At 49.7% G+C, this 24,551-nt stretch overlaps 1 protein-coding gene across 1 annotated transcript in view; it reads right to left on the bottom strand.

Moving 5' to 3' along the window:
* Positions 1-23,453, bottom strand: part of LOC115300137 (sorting nexin-29-like) — a 283,725-nt gene extending 260,272 nt beyond the window's left edge. Inside the window, exon 1 of the mRNA XM_029949758.1 lies at positions 23,414-23,453. The gene's annotated coding sequence lies outside the window, so the exon portion shown is untranslated. The remainder of the gene's footprint in view (positions 1-23,413) is intronic.
* Between the last annotated feature and the right edge of the window lie 1,098 nt (positions 23,454-24,551).

The raw sequence follows: 24,551 nt of genomic DNA, 5'->3' as shown, positions 1-24,551 counted from the left end.
TCTGGAAGAGGCGCTGCTCTAAGTTGGAAGATATTTATTTTTATCCGCAGAATCATTTTCAGGGAAAAGCAGAAGGAGGTAGACTGTACGGGCCACAGGGAAATGAAGTAAAGGCAGAAAGACTGAACAAAGAATACAGCCTGAGAGGAGAGGGTTCTGACTAAAAATGCAAGACATGGAGCCCTGGTTCCATCCGTTTCTCCTGCCAAATCCTTGGATCTTCCCTGAATCCCCACAGTGTCCGCCCCGAGTTCCAACCACAGTACCCGGCCTGCTGAAAGCTGTAGGGGCCAAAAGCTTACCCGACACAGACTGTGGCCTTCCTCAATTCTCTCTCCACAGTTGGACAGTGTGACAAGTTTCAAAGGCCAATCTGATCCCTATTTAGGACTCTTGACAGACATTCCTTTTTCTTAAAGCAAATATCAAATCCCTTCCTAGAAGCTGTGAGGCCCAGGGTGCTCTGGGCCACCCCCCATTCCTTCACTCTGGGTTCTGCCAACACTGATCGCTCCTCAGGACCTGAGTAGATCCTTTGCGCCTGCTGTCTTTGACGGTGACAACGTTGGGTGGGGTCATTGGTCTCAGCACACCACAACTTGGCCCTTCTGTACTGGGGACACTAAAAAGCTACTCTTGGACCCCAGAACTCAACTTAGCACTGTTCTTGATCCAAAGACCCCCAAGCTGTGACCCACCCACAACAGAGGAGGGATTAGCTCTCAGCACAATTAGTTCTGACTCCACCAGCATCCTGTCCCTTCCTTGGACCGTCCAAAGACCTATGTCACAACTTCCACCACTGTATGTCCTTGACGACATCAAGAAAGATGCCCCTCTCTGAAACCAGGGCACCACCTGATTCCAACATCCAGCTTTTCTCAGTGCTAACATGTATCAGTCCAAATTACCAGCTCCACGGAAAAAGGTGACAAGACCAACGTGCGGAGTGACCCTCTCGGGCCAGTCACTGTGTCCATTAGCTCTTGGTGGCTCCCTGAAGTTTACATGGCAACTTGACACAGTGAACACCGAGTATGTCCCTACACCACAGGTGAGCAGGGGGAGCCTTAAGACGATTGCAAACCCAAGGTCAAATGGCTGTTAAGTCCAGACAGGTCACCCCTCCACCGCCCATTGAGACCCTCAGCTCCTCCTGCAGAAACTCTGTGCTGTCTGCCAACCAACTCACCTGCTCTAGGACACCTATCAACCATCAAAGCAGCCTGCCCCCAGACCAGCCAGCTCACGGTTTCCCATCAAAGAAACAAAAGCTGCTTCCACAGGAAACAACTTTTATTTGGGAATGCACTGACCACGGTCTGCATCACTATCCATCAGGAGGAGAGGTAAAAGGGTTCTAAGCTAAATGTCAGCCATCAATTTCAGTTTGGGCCAAAAAAAAAAAAAATTAAGTGTCTTTGAGCACTATACTTTTAAACATGTGGAAAATAAATTTCCCCTTACATCTCTAGGAAAGTCCACATCGCCTGTGCTGGAGGTAACACTTAGGACATGGTCACAGTCCTTCAAAACGCAAGGAGATGGGAAGGATTAAAACAAAGCAATCATAGTATTGGTCACAAGTACTGGGCAGTTCCTAGGGAGAAGGGAGCCCCCCTAGTCAGTGACTGACAGCCACGGTCACAGTCCAGCACAGACAAGGAAGTGTCCGGTCATCCTCGTGAGGAGCTCCTCTTACCACACCATTTGACAGGTGGTAAAACTGAGGCTGGGTCACATCACATTCTGGCCAAGGGCATGTAACTAAGGAAGAGCGCCAGGATTCGGCCTCAGACTGAGCAACTGCACGGCCAAAGCCCTCAACCATCACATATAGGAGCCACAAAAAAAGGGAAACAGTTTTCATTTCAGGTTTACCACTTAAAAGCAATTTTTACAAGGGGGAAGAATTCCACTGTTCTGTGTCCTAAGAACATGCCCTTCCAGACTTAGTTTTAAAGCAGTATGATACCCACTCAGGTGGGTCCTCACCTGAGGCCCCACCAAACAAACATCAGAATTAGGTCCACTGGTAAATTGCCACAACCAATCTGGAAGGGGAAACGTGACTGTTCTTTTGAGAACACAGAACGGTCACTTCCAATCAGGTAACAGTAACAAATGGTGAGAATGTGGCTCCGGGAGCTACACGCATCTGTGTTTGCGCAGGAACCAGGGCGAGCGCGTCCGCATCATTCCCTCCAGCCGCAGCCCGTTCCCGGAGACAGCGGACGGGCTCTCAAAAACGGTCGGATCAGCTTCCATTTACACAATCCTGTCCCAAGCAGTGCTGAGAGGAGGATTTTTGCTTCTAGGAAGCACAAGACGCTCTGTTTAGCACCTGTGACCTATGTGATTATATGAAGGAAAAACCAGAATCTTCTTCCCTTCTCAGATCTGGACCCACTTCATAGCCCTGAGGAAGAAAGAGTCGCCTCCAGGATCATGTTCAAGTGAGCCAGTGACCTCCTAGCCTGTGAGACCCTCAGCCCCACGTACTCTCAGTTACCCCAAGGAGACGCCAGGCAGCTGAGCGGAAGAAGGCTGGGGCTCAGGGCTCCGCGGGGCGGACGGGAAGCCCGCCCCCAGCACTACCCTACCAGCTGCATGACCGCCTGGGCAAGGGACTGGGCCTCGGTTACGCACAGCACGTGCCTTAGAGTGACATCAAGTGCACGTTTAAGTTTATCCATGCGCAGCTGTGTGCATGGACCAGTGCAGACATGACACACCAGACCCGCACTGAGAGGGAACGTAGAAAGGAACACCAGTGCGGTGTGTGACCCCCAGATTCCTCCCCGCAAGCCTGTGTGCCAAGACATGCGCAGCCACGGCGTGGGCCACTGCTCCCCCAGGGTCTAGATGAGAGGCATAGGGCCTGACAGTGTGTGACAGTGCAGGTGGTGACATGTTGGCATGGGCACTGAAACAAGCCAGCTCTCAAGTGCCCGCCAGCCATTCGTGTGGGGTTTGACTTCAGCATCGCTGTCTGTCCACGGCTGGAACCACCAGCACCCAAAAAATGATACCTTCCCGAGGGATTTTCTGGAAGAATTCTAACTTCCGGGGGTTCTCACCGTCCATGCTGGTGAGCACCCAAGCCCCACAAGAGCCACAAGGAACCACAACAGGGGCTACAACGTCCTAACAGGTATCGTCCAACGTCACCCACGTGACTCGCAGGCGCAGCCAGGACCAGCGGCTGTGCCCTTCTGGGGGCTGGCGGTCCCACCCAGATCTGTGAGGACACAGAGGACCCTGCGATCAACGTCCTCAGAGTTTCCCCAATGGAGACACTTGAAACCCAACCCAACAACTATTCAGCCCAATCAAGTGCCCAGGAGATGTCCGGGCCAGGATCCAGATCCCAACAGGCCATCAGCATCCTTGAACTGACAAGAGACGTCTCTTGAGGCCACCAAGGACTCAATCACAAAGCCGCTTGCTGAGAGGCCTGGCAAGCCTTCTCATAAGAGCACAAAACACCACCCCAGGCTGTTGGAGAAACATGAATGACAGGGACGAAATCTTAAAAGTTAACTCTGCTTTTTGACAGTGGGGCCTATCTCCACTGAATCTCTTGCCTTAGCTTATAGTGACCGCCCTCCTCAAAGCTCCTTGTTCCCCCTGCTGCTCCGTGCGTGCACCCTTAACCTAAGTGGTCCTGATGGGATCCCATGCTGACCAGCCAAGAGCACTGTGCTCTGCTTCACCCCTACATGAAATCAGCCACGGAGAGCTAAAAGAAACCAGCACGAATTTGGATTCTCCAGCAGTAACAAAAGACAACCAAGGCAGACACCTCCCAGGATCTATGCTCCGTCATGAAACTTAGCACCTAACTCTCCTCTAACCAGGGATGGGCGGAGACGGCTGCTTTCCAGAGAGAAGACAAGAGGGCTAGAAACATCCATGCTCATAGGATTTGAGGTCAGAACCAAGAGTGACTCCCTGTCCTGAAAAAGTCAATGCGCTGCTGGCTTCCCATGACAGGCACTTTCTCACCCTTGGCTCTCTCCAAACACCCTGCTGGTGAATGCTGCGCCACTCATAAGCAACTGTCATTGGCACATGCCACATATTAGAAGCCTGGACCCCATGTCCTCAACTTATGGGAAAGAACACCCAACTCTGGTTCAGAAGGCCCGTTCTCCCAACCTTCACTCACCATGGATTCCACCCAAGGCCTGACTCCAGCCCAGTGCCAAGGCTGGCACGTGACCTGGGCTGGGTCCACCAGGGCGTGCAGTCTCCCTGGCCAAGCGCCGGTTCCAACATGAGCATGCTGGGTCAGAGCGGCTACAGGAAACCTGCGCACAGCCGTGTGGTACAGAGGCATGGGCCCTCCCCTACACCACGCTGGATTTGAACTACAAAGGGCCCCGGTCCCAGAGCTGCTGCATTCCTCCTATATTCAGAAGGGGAGCCTGGCCTGTCTCATGATGAGCCAAGATGGAGCAGGAGCAGGGAAACATCGAGACAGAAAGACAGGGGCGCCTGGGTGGCTCAGTCGGTTAAGGGTCCGGCTTCGGCTCAGATCTCACAGTTCGTGGGTTCAAGCCCCATGTCGGGCTCTGTGCTGACAGCTCGGAGCCTGGAGCCTGCTTCAGATTCTGTGTCTCCCTCTCTCTCTTACCCTCCCCTGCTTGCAATGTCTCTCTCTCTCTCTGTCTCTCAAAAATAAATGTAAAAACATTAAAAAAAAAAAGAGAGAGACAGACAGACAGAAAGACAGAGAGGAACAAGGAGAGAAACAAAGACTTACAGGCAGACAGACAAGTGCACACAAATTATGCCTTAATACCAAGTCCTTGATCAAGCATTGCCTGAAGTCAGAAAAACATTTATCGAAGTCACCAATAAATTCCCTCTTAATATAAAACAGTAATTTTGGGGGCTTCCTGCCTTAATATGAAGTCAACTGTCCTTTTCTTTTCCCCCCAACAATGACTTCTACAGGACCATCAAGCCAAGGCCAGGCAAGAATTTTCATCCATCATCATTAGTCCTCTTAAAAGCCCCCTAGGCGTTTTATGAGATCACAACTGGAATCATAATTATTTTTGTAATCTGACCAAATTTTAATGCTTATCTTAACAATGAACAAATACAAAGTTCTTTTTACAAGAACACTGAACAGGGACCTGTTCCGGCACACACATACAAGGTTCTATTAACACGCTATAGTAGGGCCTCAAGAGTCCGCCCACAGATTCAAGGCAACAGAAAGATACCAGACACAGACCCTGAAAAAGAGAAAGGAAGCATCACAAACTGAGGGAGACCAAGTGTTACTGAAGAAGGTAGAACTAAGTAAGTGCTTAATTAGCGAGCTGCAGGGAAGAGACTGGGGGCCAAGTCAGAACCTCTCTCCAACTCTAACACTAAAATAAACTCCCAATGTATTAAAGAGACTTAAAAAATTTAAGGAAGTCCAAGAAAACACTGGATCTTAGGAGCTGTAACAACTTTCCCAATCAATAGACGAAAACAGAAAGAAAAGTCCACCAATGTGATTAGGTGAAAATCTTTAAACATTATAGGTCAAAACACATGGCACAAAAAAATGAAAGGAAAGCAAGGATTTGCCATAGAAGTGGCCACGTGTTACGACAATTCTTATAAATAAGAAGCACAACCAGTCAAAAACAGAAAGGCCTCAAGATCTGATAAGAAAAAAAATAATCAAGACTGGCAATAAATGGACTCTTCACTGCAACAAAACCAACACAGATGGTTAACACACGGGAAAAAGCCCACCGCTACGGAAGCAGAAACGTGTCATCAAATTAGCAGAGTGAAAACGCTAACACTCAACGTGGGGGAGAGGTAAGCCAACCAGGTGTGCCCAGGAAGCCCACGTCGACGTGCTCTTGCCAGAATGCGCGCTGGCAATCCCTGCCCAGAGCCCTGAAAGGCCTAGTGACCCCTCTTCATAGGAGCTGACCCTAGAGAAGTCATTGGAATCACATACAAAAACGTGCACATAAAGATGATCACCATACGGGGCGCCTGGATGGCTCAGTCAGCTCCGTGTCCAACTCTTGGTTTTGGATCAAGTAAGACCCCAAGGTTATGGGACTGAACACCACGTCAGGCTGCACACTGAGCATGGAGCCGACTTAAGACTCTCTTTCTCTGCCCCTCTCCCCCTTCTCGTGGTCTAAAATATTAAAAATTTATGTATGTGTATATATGTATACACATACGTATGTGTGTGTGCATGTGGACATAGATCTAGATGCAAGTAGGAGACGTGATGTGGCCACACAGACTGCTAAGGAAAAACATTTAACGGTATGTAAAAATGCTCATGATGTAATCCCACGTGAAATGAGAGAATGCAAAGTGATATACATAGAACATTCCAAATTTTTTTTTTTTTTACACACACAAAGATAAAAGACTGGAAGTAAGTACTTCGAAAATCTGAACAGTGGCTCTAGCCTAGTAATGGGATTAAAAGTGTTCTTATTTTCTTTCGTTGTCCTAATGCCTGCTTTTAAAATTCTAATAAACTTACAGCTCTCTGCAATCAAAATACACACACACTTCAGCAGAAACTGCCTCGGTCTATTAAGTGCACATTTAGTGGACATCCTGTGGGAACACAGCACTGAGCTAGGTAAGCTTTGGGGGACAAAAGTGAGCCCTCTTGTCCTCAAGGTGCTCACAGTCCAGTGGGCTCGATACAACCCAGGAAGCAGTGTTGCACAATTATCAAGTCTACTAGACAACCAAACGTTAAATGCGGAGACAGATGTCGGCTCCATCTGGTTACCCCACATGCCACACGCTGAACGTGCTTGCTGTGCTTCTTGGCACACAGCATCGCTCGATGAACGTTAGCTCCCGCCAGCACCCCCTCTACAGCCAGGGCAGGGCAGCGTGCCTGGCATCCACTGCCTCCTCCTTCCTTCAGGGCAGCAGCCCAGGCTTGCTCAGGAAGGCCATGCTCCAGGCCAGAAGGTCACGTCGCGCCGCCCTCACATGCATGGTGCCCCGAACAGACACCAGTAAGCTGTTAACCCAGGTTGTGAGACGCAGCCTCTGAGAGCGCTCCTTAACCCAAACACAGACGGAAGGCTTCAGCCCTATTCGTGCAGACGCACGTTCACACGAAGGCTTTGAAAATAACAACTCATAGACCATAACTGACTGCCTCTCTTTGTCCAGGCCAGTCTTTTGGAGAAACCAACAGCAAGAGGAAACTGCTGAAACAGAGGTGATAGACATTTATTTAACGAGATTTGTGTCGGATTGATGTGAAAAAACCAGAGATCTATACTCAAAACGTATAGCACTGGGAAATATATATGCAAAGCAGTTCTGCGTTATCTAGGCATCCAGAGGTAGCCTGTATTAAAGAGAGAGATCGGGTTTTAAGTCGCGCAGATCCCTCCCTACCCCCCAGCAGAGATTCAAAGTCCTACAGAAACAGAAAACTGTACTTTTCCAATAACCCCTAAATTGTTGTTTATTTCCAAATCCTGACCTGCTTCGCTTCAGTTCCCTAAGGCTTCTATACCCTGCCACAAAGAACTGGGAGCATAAATCAGAATCTATACTCAAAACATTTACATATACACCCCGATCAAGTTTACAGCCTAGGTTTTCATCCACTTTCCATGGTGTTCAAGATTTTCTGTTCCAAACACTGATTCATTTCCCTTTCAGTAAAAAAAGCGTGGAGCACAAATCTGTTCTACCCAGAGGGCTCCCATTCTGAGGCTTGCCACTCCATCAGAAAGCAAGGACCCTGAGGAACAGCCCAACGTTGTGCAGGTAAAAATCTATGAATAAAGGCGAGGGACTCGGGAAATTGGAAAGGCAGAAGCAGTCATTTCCATGAGGAAGCTCCCAGCTCACTCCAGCTGTGGCGCGCAGGGGACAATTTGCCCGCACTGCCCTCACCCAACACGCCCAAGATGTAGCTCAGAAGGTGCCAAGGCATCGCTGCTACTTCCTAACCAATCTCCGATTAAGTACCGGAGGCCTGGGGGCCAGGCTCGCTCACAGCACACTGCAAGCCTGAGCTCGGTGCCAGCTGGTTCCGATGACCTCCTGCCAAGGCAGGCGCGGGGCAGGGATGAGGCGGTCAACACTTTGTGTCCGAGTTGCCTCAACCTCTTCAACACTAGAGATGGCCAAAGAGAGCAAGGAAGGAACGAAAAAAAAGAGAGAGGTTCACTTCCAATCATCTGCCACCAGGCCATCTGATGGGGTCAACTGGAACACAAAGCTAAGGAATGACAAAAAAAGAGGCAGAGCAGAAGATAGACATTTGAGAGAAATAGAGAGACCAAAGCCAGGGCAACTAAAGAGAGTGAGAGACAGAGGAGGAAGAGACCAGAGGAGGAAGGGGAGACATAGGAGACAGAGACATGCGTGCATGCGCGCGCACACACAGAGACAGAGAGTGGGGGAAGGGGCAGAACATCAGTAACCAAGAAAGAGAGAAGGGAGCCACACATGCCACATGGGGAATCAAGGCCCAGAGGAAGCAGCACGTCATTTGATCGTCCAATCAGCAGGGATTTGGGCGCCCACTAGATTTCTCAGTAGGGAGACAGCTCTTCCCAAAATACCATCAGTCCCCAGGGCAAGAGGGGTGTCAGTGTAACAGAGTGGTGAGTCCAGAGGGAAAATGAACATTCTCTGTCCAAAATCACCCCCAAATCATTGGACTAGAGCAAAAGGTATTTAGTCTCTAAAGAGTGAATCATTTTGAGGCATAAAATTGAAACACTCAATTGTTAAAACAAACTTAATTAGGCAGGACACCAAAAATAAGAGGGCTCAAACAGGAACCAAAGTAAGAATAACTAATCTTCATCCAAGTTAAAAACAGGTGTGCTTCAAGGACACCAGCAAGAAAGTGAAACGAGAATTAGAGAATATATTTGCACCTCACATATCGATCTAGTATGAGTCTACTGTCTAGAATATACAAATAACCCACACTAAATAAAAAACATGGCCAATTCACAACAAAAGCGCAAGATTTTGAAGCAACAGCTCTGGAAAGACGATAAACAAATAGCCAGGAAGCATGTGAAAAATCATCATCACATCATTTGCATCAGGAAAATCCAAGTCAAAACCACAAGGAGATGGCATCTCAGCTCCCCTAGGACATCTACAACAAGGGGCACAGAAGATAACATGTGCCGGCAGAGATGGAAATAACCAGAATCCTCATTCACTGCTGAGCACAAAGAGAAGGTAAAGAGGTGCGTGGATGTGGGGAGGGGGCTGCAGAGACCACAGGCCAGCTGATGCTGAGGAGAGCAGAGATCGGGAGCAATGACAGGCCAGTAAAGGGTACGACTCGGTGACATGATGGTATAAATTGATTTGTGTGTGAAAAAGACCAAAACCCATCAAGTTATTCGAAAGATTCAAAGAGGGAGCAGATACAAAAGCACTTCAGGAACTCTGGGCACGTCAGTGAGCGATGGGAACCAAGGAAGAAAACGTAAGAGCGGAGTCGTTCCCAGGCGGTACAGGGCTCGGCTCAGTGATCGTCCCAAGGACACTCTCTGCAGATGAGGACGCTACAGCTCCGAAAGGCGGCCTGCCCACGGCACACAGCTCGCCCAAGGGTATGGCCTGGACCCACTGGGCAGCGGGCCTGACCCCGCAACCTCTCCCCCAATACCTCCAGGGCCCCCACAACAAGGCCTCATCACACAGCGTCAGCCAATCCGCACCCCTCCTGCACAGGCTGCTCAAAGCCCCTGCCTTGTTCCTAGGGTCATGGGATTCACAAGACAACGGAGTGTTAGCACACGGGTGGCTCAGGGGGAAGGACACTCTGGGCAGGAGCCAGACTTCCTTCGGTTTCAGCGACCCCCTGGGTGGCCTGCTGGGAGATTAAGAGCCAGAGCTGTTCTTCCTACTGCCAAAGGAAAAGTGAGTCCGGGATTCCAGTTTTTAAACCACATCCACTCCGGCAGTAATGAGACCCTGGGAAAGACGGCAGAGGGCTTTCCGCAGGCCTTTACAGATGCTTTTCCCCCTTCATGACCATAAGCCCTTGTAAGCACCTTCACGCCAAGGCTTGAAGGTTTCAGTCTCAAAATATAAACCGTCAGAGTGCCTATGCCAGGCCAACCGCTGAACACCCACACCAAGGACACTCCAGAAGGGGAGGAGAAGTCAGGGCTGTGCCAGGAATCTGAACCAGGAACAGACTAAAACACAGCCAGCAACTATCGGGCTATAGGGTTAATTAACAAAAGAGGCCCAGCTGGTTAGAAAACACAGCCAACATCTTTACTGATACCAAGCCCTCATATAACCCATAGGAAAAAGTATTTTACATGCCAAGGAAATGAGCTGGTAATTCACCAAAAGGAAATTCAATTTATAAATATAGAGGGGGGGAAAAAGTATTCCATCTCCATAGCAACCCAGGAACTACACATCAAATACAATTAGCTAGATTTCTGCCTACTGGTGTTTAAATGGTAACCGTTCATTAATGCTGCAGAGAGTGGCCAACCAGACCTGTGTCTGGGGACATTTCCAAATGGACAGATCCCCAAGGAACAACATGGCAATCCATCACGGAAGTCAGAAAAAACATAGCACTTCACCCTGCACCTTTATGTATGATACACATCCTCCTATGTAACCAGAAAACATAGGAAAATTCTGTACACAAAAGACATTCTCTGCAGCATTTTGCAGTAAAATAACATTTTAGAAAAAGTCTAACACAATAGGAAATTGACTAAACTCTCGTCTAGCCTCCAGATGTAATAACATGCAGTTGTTGTGAATTGGCAGTTACGTATAAAAGATTCAAGAAGTCTTGAGATGGATGATTACGGAGAAAAGCAAGGTACAAAAATGCATGCACAGTATGAGCTCAGAGTGTTAGCTCAGGGGGAAATCTTCTGACCCAAGTCCCGTTTTATTTTCTCTAATGAACTGGCATCATGTGGTGGAGAGCGACCAAGCTCTGGAGCCCGGGAGAGTCAACACCATACCCAATTTAATCAGCCTGGTTAAATGGTGTCCTCGTCACCCAGTGTAACCTTCAAAGGGCTTGTTGCAAGGGGAAAAATCAACCCTTATTCTTAAAAGCCCCTACTGCTACTTGTGGCCCAAATCATCCCCAAAGGATTGAGAGTAACACTGATTCTCACTTGCGGCTGGACTTTCTACTTTTCTCCAATCTAACTCAAAGATCAGCTTTTGGGGCATTCAACACCTACCAACTATTCATGTGTCAAAAACCCAAACACTGGCATTCATTCGTCCGTGTACAGTTTTTTTGTTTTTTAAATCTATCTCATAGGAGGTTGGCATTTCAAAAATGCTGAATGGGCCCTCCCAGCACTCGGGAAAGGACGACAGACCCATCTGCAAACAGAGTGCTCACTAAAGAATGAGGGCTGGATCACACGGTCCTGCTGTCATGTTTAAGAAGGAATCTTTCCTCAACACCACTGCTGGCCTGGCAGATGGGTTACTAATGACAAGAATGAGATTATTTGAAACATCAAAACTCTTTTTGCAACTGATAAATCACTGCTTGACTCTTGGCCCAAACAGCAAGCCGAAAACAACGATGTTTCTCAAGTTTAAGAACCAGTTCCGCATCCCAAGAACAGCAGCCTCGAAGCCATCTTTCAAGGTACTTCACCAAGAAATTAGAACAAATGAAAGCTCACTTTTAAAGTTCTTTGGTTTTGATTTTTAATTTGGACATCCCAATACATTTCTAGGAGGTCTAGGGCTGCTTCTGTGCTACAAGAGCAGGGATGAGTGGTTTTCACAGAGGTTTGTGTGGCCAACAAAGCTGGGAATGTACACTAACTGGCCCTTTATATAAAAAGTTTGCTGACCCCTGTCCAACAAAGAATCAAGGCAATTCATGTGAGTCACTCTTATGGGTCCAAACAGACTCAGTAGGAGACGGGACTGAGCTACCTGTGGAGATGTCAGCACGAGACCGGGGGCACTACAGAACTCAGAGGCACTCCAGTTCACCCCTTCTGATTCGGCTCAGGGCACCACCCCATGGAGACTGGCTGCTCACCCAAGAAAAGCTGACCCCCTCCTTCAAATGCTAGGTAAGTCGCTCTGATGGAAGGTCTCTGGGCAAGACAGAAAGTATCTTCCTTGACTGAGGAAAAGGTTAGGTGAGAGTGTAGAAGACACCATTCTTCAAAGGAAGAGAAAAAGCGTAAGTAGAATAGGGTACTTACTGGGGGCTATCTGATATGCTCCCCTGGGAGTAAGTAGCTTCAAAAAGTATCCTAGTATCTAAATAACACCACTCTGGATCTGATCAGCCACTTGACCTCAGTAAGGTCAGACCTCAGTTTCTTGGCTCTACTGTGTACATAATGTGGAGATGGTGCTAGACAAGGTTCTGGGTCCAAGCCAAGCCTAAAATTTTAGGACTGTCCTCCACCCCCAAGATCCATTCATGGCTGAGCCCAGATTATATTTACAGAATACTCAACACATGCCAGGCACGGTGCTGGTGCTTTGGGTGCAGGCCAGTAACCCTGATGGCATCCTGGCCACTACAGAACTTTTTAGACCGTAGCAGAGAGACTGAAAACAAGCCCAACAACGGATCTATAGAACCAATCAGGAATTCTAACAAGCGCGAGGCTGAGACACAACAGTGGGAGCTGCCGGACTAGGACAGCCAAAGAGGGCCTCTCTGGGAAGGGGACGGGCTCCAGGCCAGCCCTTACAGTAAGGACGAGCCAGGCACGTTAGGTTCTGGTTGGAGAGATGGGGAGAGAGCCGCATTCTCTTCCATAGGAGCCCGCGGACCTGCTCTGAGAAGCCAAGCGGCTGCCGAACGGCTGCGCTGAGAAGGGCTGGGAAGTGCAGACGGGGCACACTGGGAAGCAGGGTCCCGTCTGAGGGGCGACGCCTGCTCCAGGCATAGGAGGATGAACAGCAAGCGGTTTCAGTGTCTGTCCTCCATTTACAGAAACTTCCAGTAGTGCTTCTCGCATGGTGACATGTGGGCGACTCACCTGGAGATCCTCAGTCAGAGCACTGATTCTGAAAGAACGAGGCTGGGGTAGGACAGGTGCGTGTCTAACGTGCTCCCACGTGACGCCCGGAGGCTTCACTCTGAACAGCAAGGGTCTGGAGAACTTTCTCTCGTTGGTCCTCACAGGTTTGTCAGAGTGAGCACCAGCTCCCAAAGCTGGACACAGAAGGACACTGGGGAAGTGTTGACCGGAGTTGGGGTGTGTGTACCCTCCAGTGCTACGAAAAGGGGTCCCAAAGACTCGAGCGGATAGCAGAGCAAAGAAAGCATCACCCTAGAATATGACAAACGCTACATGTATGTCTCACCCGTCTTCTGCGGAACCGCTCCATCCTTACTGCATGGATGATCATGGGAGGAGGGGCAGGGGGACAGAGACAATGTCAGCTCTTACAGACACCCCAAGGGTAGCGTGCATCCTGTGTTTGGGCCCTGCCACATTCCTGGTCCATAATCCTAACTAAAACCATCAGCCAAGTCCAAATTTCCTTCCAGAAGACTGATCCAAATTAGCTCAGAATCAAGGGCGGGGGCAGACCCAGCTGTCTGCAGATAAGATCAGGTGACCAACTGACTCAGTGGGAAGTAAATATCCCCAAAACCTAGAGGCTCAGTGCAAGGCACGGAGCTTCCCCAGAAACCAAAGCCCCATGCTCAAATCAACAGAGACTGTACTGCTCTAATGCTGTCCTTGTCGGCCTCAAGAGCGGTCCCCCACATCCCCAACCATCTACACATTCTTCTCTCGCTCTCCCTGTCTTTCGTTTAAATTCACAGAATTACAGGGGTACCTGGGTGGCTCAGTTGGTTGGGCGTCCGACTTTGGCTCAGGTCACAAACTGGCTTTCGTGGGTTCGAGTTCCCTGTCAGGCTCTATGCTGACAGCTCGGAGCCTGGAGCCTGCTTCAGATTCTAGGTCTCCCTCTTTCTTTCCCCCTCCCCTGCTCACACTCTTGCTCTTTCAATATTAAATTAAAAGTTTTTTTTAAGTTTTAAAAAATAAAAGTTTTTCTAAAAATTAATAAACTCACAGAATCACACAAGTCTTAATTTTTAAAGAATTTACCTTAATAGCGCACATTCATTTTAGGAGGGCCATTAAACAATCATGAGAACATTCTCCCATTGCAGAGAGGGAATGCATGCTTTCTCCGAGCACGTGCCTCACTCTTGGGCCTCCATGGGTTACAGCCGCCCCAACTCCCGTCTACTCTGTACATCTCTGAGCAGCTGCGTATTACATGAAACACACACAGCACTTTTCAGGTCTCCGGAACATTGAACAAGACTGCCAGTCACGTAACGTAAGCAAGCGAAGATTCATCGTCACCAGAATGAATGGTTCGTAAGGGGTGGGACCACTCGCATGCATGCCAGGAATTCCGGACCACGGATAAGCTGCTTCCTGCCAGGACGCTGGGGGCTGGCAGTTGAGTGCCGGCGGGTTTCCAAGTATAAAACATAGGGCTCGACTACTTCATCTGGCCAACTGGTGTCCATTAAAAGGCAGGAGGAGGGCAGTGTAGATAGACGTGGGCTGGACGCTGGAGGGAAGACAGTTTTCTACCAGATCCAGAGAAGCCTACTGAGTTCAGACCTCAGAACAAAACCTCTTGCAGTCTTGCCGAGATCTGGTCAGAACCTACGTCAGCTCCTCGAATCTTCCAACAGCTCGGGGGAAGAACTTAAATTTCCCGTGCTGCCTCTACCCTGCGTCCCTGGCCCGCACGGCCCCAGAGGCTTCCTGTAACTTTACGCCCCGTCGCCAGCCAGGTACGAACGACGCAGACTTCAACCTTCTTTATCTCGGGCCGCCAACAAAGGTTTGTGAATGAGAACAACGGGTGTTCGTAAGGGTTTTCCACTGAAGGAAGAAGGGGTCAAGGCTCACAGATCAGCTGCAAGCGGTGTATGGGGACGCTCGGTCCTTGGTGGACTTGAGCGCAGCGTCCAGGGGTCCCCACAGCAGCCCCCCTCTGGGAGGTGCCCAGGCTGGGCTCCGAACCGGCCCGGTGTGCAGGCTGGATCTGAAGCCCGGGTCAGCGTTAACCGTGCCGGCCCGTAGAGTACGGTCACTGGCGCGAGGCTCCTCCATGGGGTACCGGGGAGGCATCTGGGGGGACACATCCGGGACCCCACTAAGCTCGTCTGGTTCTCTGCCTGACGGCTACATTTAAAAAAAAATCTTGACAAGACCAAGATCCGTCGGTCAGCTGCAGGGAGCCTCCCGCTGTGCCCATTCGGTTTCTTCAGAACTGCTGGGACAACCCCCTGCTCCCGCTTCAGCCCTCAAAGCAGACGGCACTTTCTCCAAGAACCCTTCTGGGCACACGTGACCTTTCCTCAAGGCCACCTCAGGGGACGCAGCCTGCGGTATTGTGACCTCCCTACTCGTCTGCCTGCCCTTCTCGCCGGTAAGCTCCAGGGACAGTGACTGTGTCTCATGTCCGCAGCGAGCCTCCATACGCATGTCAGAGGGGGAGGGCGTGACAAGACGGGGCAAGAGAGGAGCAGGGAGGACGGAGGCGGCAGCAATGGGGGAGGAAGGGGCAGCAGGAGGGAGTGGGCCGCTTGGCCCGTCTGCTCATCCACTCTAGTCTTCATGTCCGACAGAGATGGCCCAGTAATGTACCACTTGAGGGGACGCATCCATCACACACTGAGAGAGGAAAGGAGAACAAGTTCACCACAGCTCCCAACACGATCGCCTGGGCACAGAGGAGAAGCCACCAGAAGCAAAGCCAGTCCCTGGGGCGAGGGTACAAAGAGCTGGCTCTGGAGTGGTCCTGGGCTTCCGTGCCGGCTCTGCCCTCTGCCAGCCACGGGACCGTGAGTAAGCTGCTTAGGCCGTGTCTTCACACGCCAGGCGGGAACATCAGAGCACACAGCCAAGTCCCGTGCTAAGGCTGGTGCCAGGTGCCCACCATCCAGGGTTTGGCCAGCGCCCCTGGGAGGAGCAAGCAATAAATGGAGGCACATGACAGCTGGGGAGGGTCAGTCCCTTCTCAGTCGAGATGCCTCAGTCACAAGCCTCGGTCCCAGAGCACAACCACCGGCCATGAATCTCGGGTGCTGTGTTCAATTCCATCAAGGGCTCGCTGCTCTTGCCTGGCTTTATTTATTTATTTTTTTTAAGTACAGTATGAAAAAAATAAATGAGAAGCACAGCAAAGACGTAGGTGGTGGGGAGGGAATGGAGAATTCTTGAATGGGTTTCGAGTTTTGGTTTTGCAAGATGAAGAGAGTTCTGGAGATCCGGTGCACAACAGCGTGTATGTACTTAACACAGTCCGAGGGCACACCCACAAATGGTTCATATGGTAAACTTCATTCCGTGTGCTTTCCTACTAATTGTAGTAAAAAATACAAATTTCCAAAGGACATAGCAACAACAGTTGCTGCTGCCAGAGCATGCTCTCACTGAGTTTTTTTTTTTAATGTTTATTTACTTTGTGGGAGAGAGAGAGAGAAACAGAGCATGAGCAGGGGATGGACAAAGAGAGCGAGGGAGACACAGAATCCGAAGCAGGCCCCGGGCTCCGAGCTGTCAGCACAGAGCCCGACATGGGGCTCAAACCCATGAAAGCCAGTTTGTGACCTGAGCCGAAGTCGGACACTTAACCAACTGAGCTGGCCAGGCGCCCCTCACTGATTTCCTTCTACAGACATCACAATCCTGGAAGGACAGTACAAGCATTATCTGGATTTCAGGTGCAGGAAAGCAGAGGGCCAGGAAAGCTGCTGTGCCAACGTCACACAGGGCAGCTGAGCTGCAGACCTGGGTTCACCTTCTTGCAGGGTGACTCCAGAAACCCTACTCTCACCCTTGACCTTCACTGGCAGAGAGTATTCCAGAACTACTCGGCTGCCAGGAAGGCAACAGCCAAAATCCCGGATTTCCAATCCCAAGACCTCGACTGGATTTCCAGCTCCGCCACTTGCTGGCTGCGGAAGCCTGCGCTCAGGAAGGAAGCCTCAGCGTCCTCAGGTACAGTCGGAAGAACATCTACAGCGGTCACTTCGTGAGGCTACCCCACAGTCAGCCAGACTTCACTCCCGCATGAAGCCCCGGCCCGACCCCTCCACCGGAAGCTCAGGGGGGAAAGCTGCCTCACATGAACAGCCCTTTGAGACCAACACAGACTAGAGGTTACCCTTTGAATCAAGTTACTTTCTGATGCAAGTAATGCCTGTCTGCCACGGGAATGGTAGAAAGCATGCAAAAGTAAGAAACACCCTTAACTCCACTACCTCTGTATCTGTGAGAAATTTCTGGAGCACTAGTGCGGCCAGAGCAAAACAAGGACAGCCTGGGGTGGCAGGAGATGAGTGGCGAATGGGGGAAAATAGGAAGGCGGTCGGCAGCACCTCAGGAAAAAAGAAGGATCATAATAACAACCAGAGGCAGAAATCAGATCCACAAAAACAAGGCTGGGTAAATTTTTTTTATGTTTTTTATGGATTTTTGAGAGACAGAGAGAGCACAAGCAGGGGAGGGTCAGAGAGAGAAGGAGACACAGAATCCGAAGACAGGCTCCAGACTCTGAGCCAGCTGTCAACACAGAGCCCGGTGCGGGGCTCGAACCCACAAACCCTGAGATCATGACCTGAGCCGAAACCAGACGCTTAACTGACTGAGCCACCCAGGCGCCCCATGGCTGGGTAAATTTCTTAAAAGAGGCAGTTTAACACCAACAAATATCTGTAACAAAGGCTGACATACCACACCCTGTGGGCGAAATCCAGCCTATCTATGGTCTGTTTTACTGTAAGCACGGCACATTTCAGGAAGAGGAGGATGGAGAGGAGGGAGAGAGGCAGCAGAAGACAAGGACATAGACCATCCACAAGGCCCAAAATACATGCTTCTGGGCCTCTACCTCTGGTCTGAGATACAAAAGACAGTGAGCATTCACTTCCGGTCATGTGAAAGCAAAACAAGGTTTGTTGCACATTGTGGAAGAAAACCCAACAGCCAGGAAGGCGGCTCAGGTACAGGGCAGGGAGAACACCAGGCCATCTCCATCCTGCAAGGACATGCGAGGGACAGCGGGACCAAACTTGGGCAGAGCTGCAGGCAGCACAGTGGGCACTCAGAACCTACCCAGGTACCTAGGGATCCAGGATGAAGTCTGTAAAGGTAACAGAAGGGCGTCTGAGCTCAGTGGGTTAAGTGTCCGACTTCAGCTCAGGTCATGATCTCGCGGTTGGTGACTTCAGGCCCTACACTGGGCTCTGTCCTGAAAGCTCAGAGCTTGGAGCAGGCTTCAGATTCTGTGTCTCCCTCCTCTGCCCCTCATCCACTCACACTCGGCCTTTCACGCTCTCTCAGGAATAAACAAACAATAAATGAACAAACAGAAGGGAGAAAGGAAACAAGCAAGCAAGCAAAAAAGAGGTAAGAGAAAGGAGAAATCAAGAAGCGCTACCTCCGCAAATACACCCAAGCTTGACCGCTAACCTCCGGGACGGGCCCGTCAGGGTGTCCCCACCCACGGAAACCCACCAGCGGTGCTTCGCCTTCTTAACTTGCCGTGTGACCTTGGGCAAGTGACTTGAGCTATTTTCCTTATTCGCAGAATGAAGATGGTACCAGCATCTACCGTGCAAGGTATGAGGACTAAGCACAGGTCTCCATCTAGTACCTGACACCGAGTCGGCACTACTTAAATATTAGTTTTTTTGTTGTTTTTTTTTTTTATTAAGCACGCTTCCTCCCCAACATTTTGCTGAATGGCCCTATTCAAAGGCAAGGAATTAAGAGTCCACTCCATTGGCCTTCCTTGTGAGTTGAACTTGCACCAGAGAGTCCATGATGGCACTCCGCTAACATCCCCTCTCTCAGGGGTTCTGCCATACAGCCCCCAACAAGGGCCGGGAGCACCCAACTAAGAGGTAGAGAGGTGGTATCATTGACCGAGTCCTCGGAGAGGTAGGCAGGGCCAGGTCACACGGCACTCCAGGCACCACGGTGCTAGGACAAACGCAACAGCCACTCAGTGCTGCTCCCCCCAACGTCTCCCTACAAAAGCGCCCAGGTTGGTTCCAAGAAGCCGGGGGCCCTAGGAAAGCCACGGCCAGCCCGCCTGGCCATCCTCAGGACCTGAGCCAGAGGAGGTCCTCCTTTTGCAGGCTCAGTTAGCTGGAGGACCGTCCTGGGCGCCGGAGTGAAGACTCGCTGCTCCCCCCACCCCTCCCCTGCCCGCTCAGCGGTCTTGGCAACAAGCTTGCCATGTCTCAGAACCAGCAGATTACTACAGCGCGCCTTGCAGAAAATGCTGAGTGGAAGGAAGGAGGAAAGGGGGGAAAATTCTCCTTCGTGCGATTCATATATGGGCAAGAGTTACAAACAATTCAGGGCGCTAAAATTAATTCGCTCCCTTGCCGATGGAGGAGAGGGTAAGCATTGAGGCAGACTAATAAAAACGTACTTGATGTGTACAGCACATATTTATTCATTTTTAGAAAATCTGCAAAGCTGCCACCCGCCCTGCTCCCATAAAATCTGACCATCCTACTCCGCTCTATTCTTATCCCTGGCTCATTTGCGTAATTTTAACACTGCAGAATATAGCTAGCCTAAGAATATTTTTTTGTAATTACACCCATCACAGGACCTGTCAGTATCTAATGAAGGATAATTTCAGCTATTATAAGAAGCTTAAAAGATCATTTTCATGAATAATTCGTAATATGAATCATTAAATTCAAACAATGTCAGAAATTTCAAAAAAAGTGGGGGGGAGGGAATAGAAAAATATTTTTGGTGTCTAAAAGTACCCAGCCCTCTAAAGGCAGAATCATCTTGGTCACACACACAAACACCACACATGGGGCACATCTCCATCTGAAGGAAAGAAACATGCCAACTGGCTCAGGTCACTTCCTGCTTTTCATCTTTCCCCATTTTCACCCCGAGCCGGAGGACAGAAGTCACATGGGGTGTTATCTGCTCTGACCCCTGCTTAGTGTGCTTACCTCTCCCTCCCTCCAGGAAAGAGAACCTGTCCGACAACAAAACAAACCCACACTGAGGGCAGAACCAAGGGTCAGAGAGATGCTAGTCCCTGGTAAACTGTTTGCACAGCTGGATCCAGCCACACCTGCAACCGCAGGCCCACTTCCATGGGACAATCCACGTTCTCATTGGCTTCGGTTGGGTTCTGTTGTTTGCCAGAGCAGGGAAATTTTCTATTGCTGAAATAGGGCTCCAAGCACACTGAGGGAAGAGCAGAACCACACTCTCATGGCCGGGGGACAGCAGGGCCACCGTGGGAGAGGTGACTGGGGCCGCAGGTGGCCATCTGTGTGTGTGAACGCTGGGGTCACAGGGTCCTCAGGATCTCTGATGAAGGGCTGGGCTAGATCCCGGCAAAGACCATCACCTGTGAGGTGGCCTGGCTAACAGGTACCCACAATGCATGGCAGCAAAGCCCCCACATCCGCTCCCCTCAGGGAAATGTGAAGACCACAGAACAACTCCTATTTCCCAAAGAAACTGGTCTGTTCCGCCTTGCAGAACATCATGTTCTAAAAGCTGAGTTTTCACTAAGAGAAATAATGTTCATACCTCAGATAAGGGAAGGAGGGAGGAAAGGCCTTGACCGACAGAGGAAGTACTGCATGGATTAGCTATATTAGCAGACTCTGGAACAGTAGGTCCTGCTCTAAAATGATGGTTCTCAAGCTATAGACTGCAGGTCACTGAGTGAGGCACAACTCTTTGTTCGGATGGAGCAGAATAGAATACAGACATAAGAACATTCTGCATACAGTAAAGCTTAAGTAAGTAATGTTCCAGGAAGGCAGGGGCCCAAGTCCTTAATACATGAACGTGTGCGCTTAGGACCATCTTTCTTATTGTGAGCCATACTCAAAAAAGATTGAAACCCACTTTTGCTGTTGGGTTAAACCAAAAGGCAACTGCTGGGCAGGCAACTCATGCTTACATGGAGTGACTGTGCATCTGTCCATCTCTCCCATCAAAAGGAAGCCCTCTAGATACAAGGACCATGTTCTTGGGGTTTATTTCAACACCATTTTTAATGGCAAAAGCCTGGAAACAACCTAAATGCCTTCTATAGGAAAATGAGCTTTAAAATTATATTATATTGCATCATGGATAGATCATTGATATGAATATCAAAAGATATTAAGAAGACTGATTTAGGGGCACCTGGATGGCTCAGATGGTTAGCGTCCAACTCTTCATCTCGGCTCAGGTCATGATCTCATGGTTCATGGCTTTGAGCCCTGCGTCGGGCTCTGCACTGACAGCACAGAGCCTGCTTCAGATGCTGTCTCTGCCTGACTGCCTCTCTCTTTCTCTCTCAAAATGAATAAACTTAAAAAAGACTGATTTAGATCTGTATCTATTGATCTGCACCAAGATTCATGACCTAAGTGATATACCACTACCTGAGAAAGGCCAAGTAGATCAAGGGTCTAAAAATGTTTTTATAAATTACGTATAAACAATACGTATTTTCAGTTCTTCGGGCTGTAGTCAACATTCTGTTATATCGAGAAAGCGCACACAGACAATATATAAAAAATGGGTTTGGCTGTGTTACAGTAACATTTTATTTACACAAAGAGATGACATGCCCACGGACCACAGCATGGCAGTCTCAGACAGAAACTCTGATAGAGATGATATCCCTTTCTTGGGGGGAATCAAAAGGAACAGGTAGAACGTGTATACACATGTTTGTCAAACTCTGTTTAAGTTTATATACGTCAATCAATTCTGGTTGTCTGACTTGGGTAGCACAAGGGGAGAGTTACTTGTTCACACATCTCTGTATTGTATTTGTTACAGGAAGTACATAGAAATCAACTTTAAATTTCACTAAAATATTCAACTATTAAAAAACAAGGTCTGAGAAGTGCATGGGTGACTCAATCCGTTAAGCGTCTGACTCTTGATTTCAGCTCAGGTCATGATTTCACGTTCATGAGATGGAGCCTTATGTTAGGCTCTGCACTGATAGCAGGGAGCCTGTTTGAGATTATTTCTCTCCCTCTCTCTCTGCCCATCATGGAAACACCAAGATTAATTTTATTCTCCTCTCCCCATGGGAAACCAAATGATACAGAAAGAGTAGTTTAAAACTAACGCTCAGGGGCTCCTGGGTGACTCAGTCAGTTGAGCGTCCAAGTCTTGATTTCGGTTCAGGTCATGATCCCAGAGTCAGCATCAAGTCCCACGTTAACTGTGAGCCTGCTTTGGATTCTCTCTCCCCCTCTATCACTTTCTTTCAAATGAATGAATCAATCGATCAATCTTACCAGGTAGGCACATACAGATGGAGTGGCTCACAGTTTATGCCAGCCCAAAATGATGCCAGTTGAGCCATAAGTCAGGTTTGCACCTGGACCTCAATTCTGGTTCAATCAAATTCTCACGGTATTGACCAATAGCTGAACAACAGGACAAATGTCCAGGGTAAATCCAATCCTGCATACTACAGGGCACCCTGGATTCACAAAAGAAATAGGCATAGACGCCAAGAAAATGGCTACCTTAGTGCTCAAACATAATAAGAAGGACTCCTGTTCCTCGCAAATGGGACGAGTTCCAAAAGTGGTAAGGAGAAATCATGCTTCACATTTTCCTTTTCCGCATTTCTCCACTGCTGGCCAGGCCGGCACCACGGGCTCTCGCGGGGAAAAGCCTCACAGCTCCTGACCCAGAAGTACGGCAGAAAGGGCTCACATCCCTTCCTAGCCTTTTCTTCTGTAGCAAGAAAATTTTTTTGCCAGACACCTGACCATCTGGATGGACAACAGACCATTTCCAAGCATCCCTGGTAGCTTGGTGAGGCCACATGAATGTGTCCTGGGCAAAGTGCAGAAGAAAAGGTTCGTGAACTCCCAGACTTAGGCACAGGAAATACCCCACATGAAACCGACAGAAAACCAAAGGCCAGGTAACCCGCTTAAGGTCACAGGTCTGGCAAAGGGCAGACCTGGGACCTCCGGGGCCAAACCCAGGTTCCCACGTTCACGTCCTAACACCTTCCGGTAAAGGCTGCCTCCGCGAACACTCTTCCACTCTACTTTGGGAATGAGGTGGGAAAGGACGCGAGATGGGAACAGCAGCCACCCTGCATCCCATCAAGCCCTGCTTCCTGTCACTCGGCACACATGTGACTAACTGGTCGCTGACACTTGACGTAACTTACGGACATACACTACCACTGCCTACTTTACTATTCTATTATTTACTGTGGGTTTTTTCCCACGCTATTAGCTTGTCTCTTAGCCCATGAAGTCCACGTGTCAAAGGGGGTGGGTGCTGCTGAGAGATCACTTAGCTCTCTTCAGGACAGGGCGTCCACCCCAGGAGCGGTCACGGCAGAGCACTGCACCTACCTGGAAAGGCAGGTTCCAGATTGTTCACAACACCTGAGGGTTTCTAAGGGACTCTTCTTTTTTCCCTTTCTACTTATCTGGATCGTCCTACGTTCTCTACAGCGAATATGGCTTCTTCTCTAACAAGAAAACACAAAGTGTTGTTCCACAATAAATTTGCCGAAAAAACTATTTTTAAGCAAGCTACCAGTTCAGCAGCCTGCTTCTGGCCCCTGGGTGTATGTTTGCTTCCTTCTATTCCAAATCCTTCATTTTACTCATCGGGAGGAAGCCAAGAGCACAGAAACAAGGCCTCAAACTGTGCTGCCACCGCTCCTGGCCGCCCGACAGCAGGACCCCTGCACTCTGATGGAATTATAATGAGACAAACCAGATGCAAATGAAGGCACAAGTAATTAAAGGTAGAAGCGAGCCGGGCCTAATTGGCTCCACCTGGGGGAAGGAGCGGGCGTTTTTGGAGAGATTGGGTCCCTGGAAAAGTAAGAGGAGTCAGAGAGAAATGCAAAGGCAACAAGGAGACTGGCTAAGTGACAAGTGTCAGGTACAGCACATACCTAGAGTGCCTCCTGGCTCCCATGGCCAAGTGCACCCAGGAAGTGCATCGAATGGCTCAATGTCCACGCCCTGTCCCGTTCTGCCCACTGGCTTGGCTGCCTGGGAGAAATCTGGGTGCTCCCTCTCCCAGGGCCCACCCTGGGTACCCACCCAGTCACCCCAGCCTGTGGGCTCCAGAGGGGCACACACTGCAACACCATTCACCCACCTGGGCAAAGCACTTGACAGCGCTGATGACAGTAACAGCCATCTAATACTTACCCAGGGGGTGGCAGGGCTCTAACCCAGCTTGGCCCCTGGCCGTGTTCTGACCTCTTCCGTGTCAGCACCCACACCCGCACAGTGGGGTCAAAGATCATACGCACCCCACAGCCAGGGTGCCTATCAGGCAGTTAGAGCAGGGCCTGGCATCTGAAGCTTAATCCACGTGAGCTATTGTCATAACGTGCTCGACACATGCATTCTTTCACTCACTCATCCAAAAGCTGTTTGTCACCTACCAGGGGTCAGGCATCTGTTTTTGGAAGACGTGAGCACAACAGTATCAATACCCAGTCAGTTCTCCCCACCAGAAGCCTGCATG

This window comes from Suricata suricatta, chromosome 8 (assembly GCF_006229205.1).
Source record: "Suricata suricatta isolate VVHF042 chromosome 8, meerkat_22Aug2017_6uvM2_HiC, whole genome shotgun sequence".
NCBI classification, from domain to species: domain Eukaryota; kingdom Metazoa; phylum Chordata; class Mammalia; order Carnivora; family Herpestidae; genus Suricata; species Suricata suricatta.
This window is presented reverse-complemented; position numbering and strand designations above follow the sequence as displayed.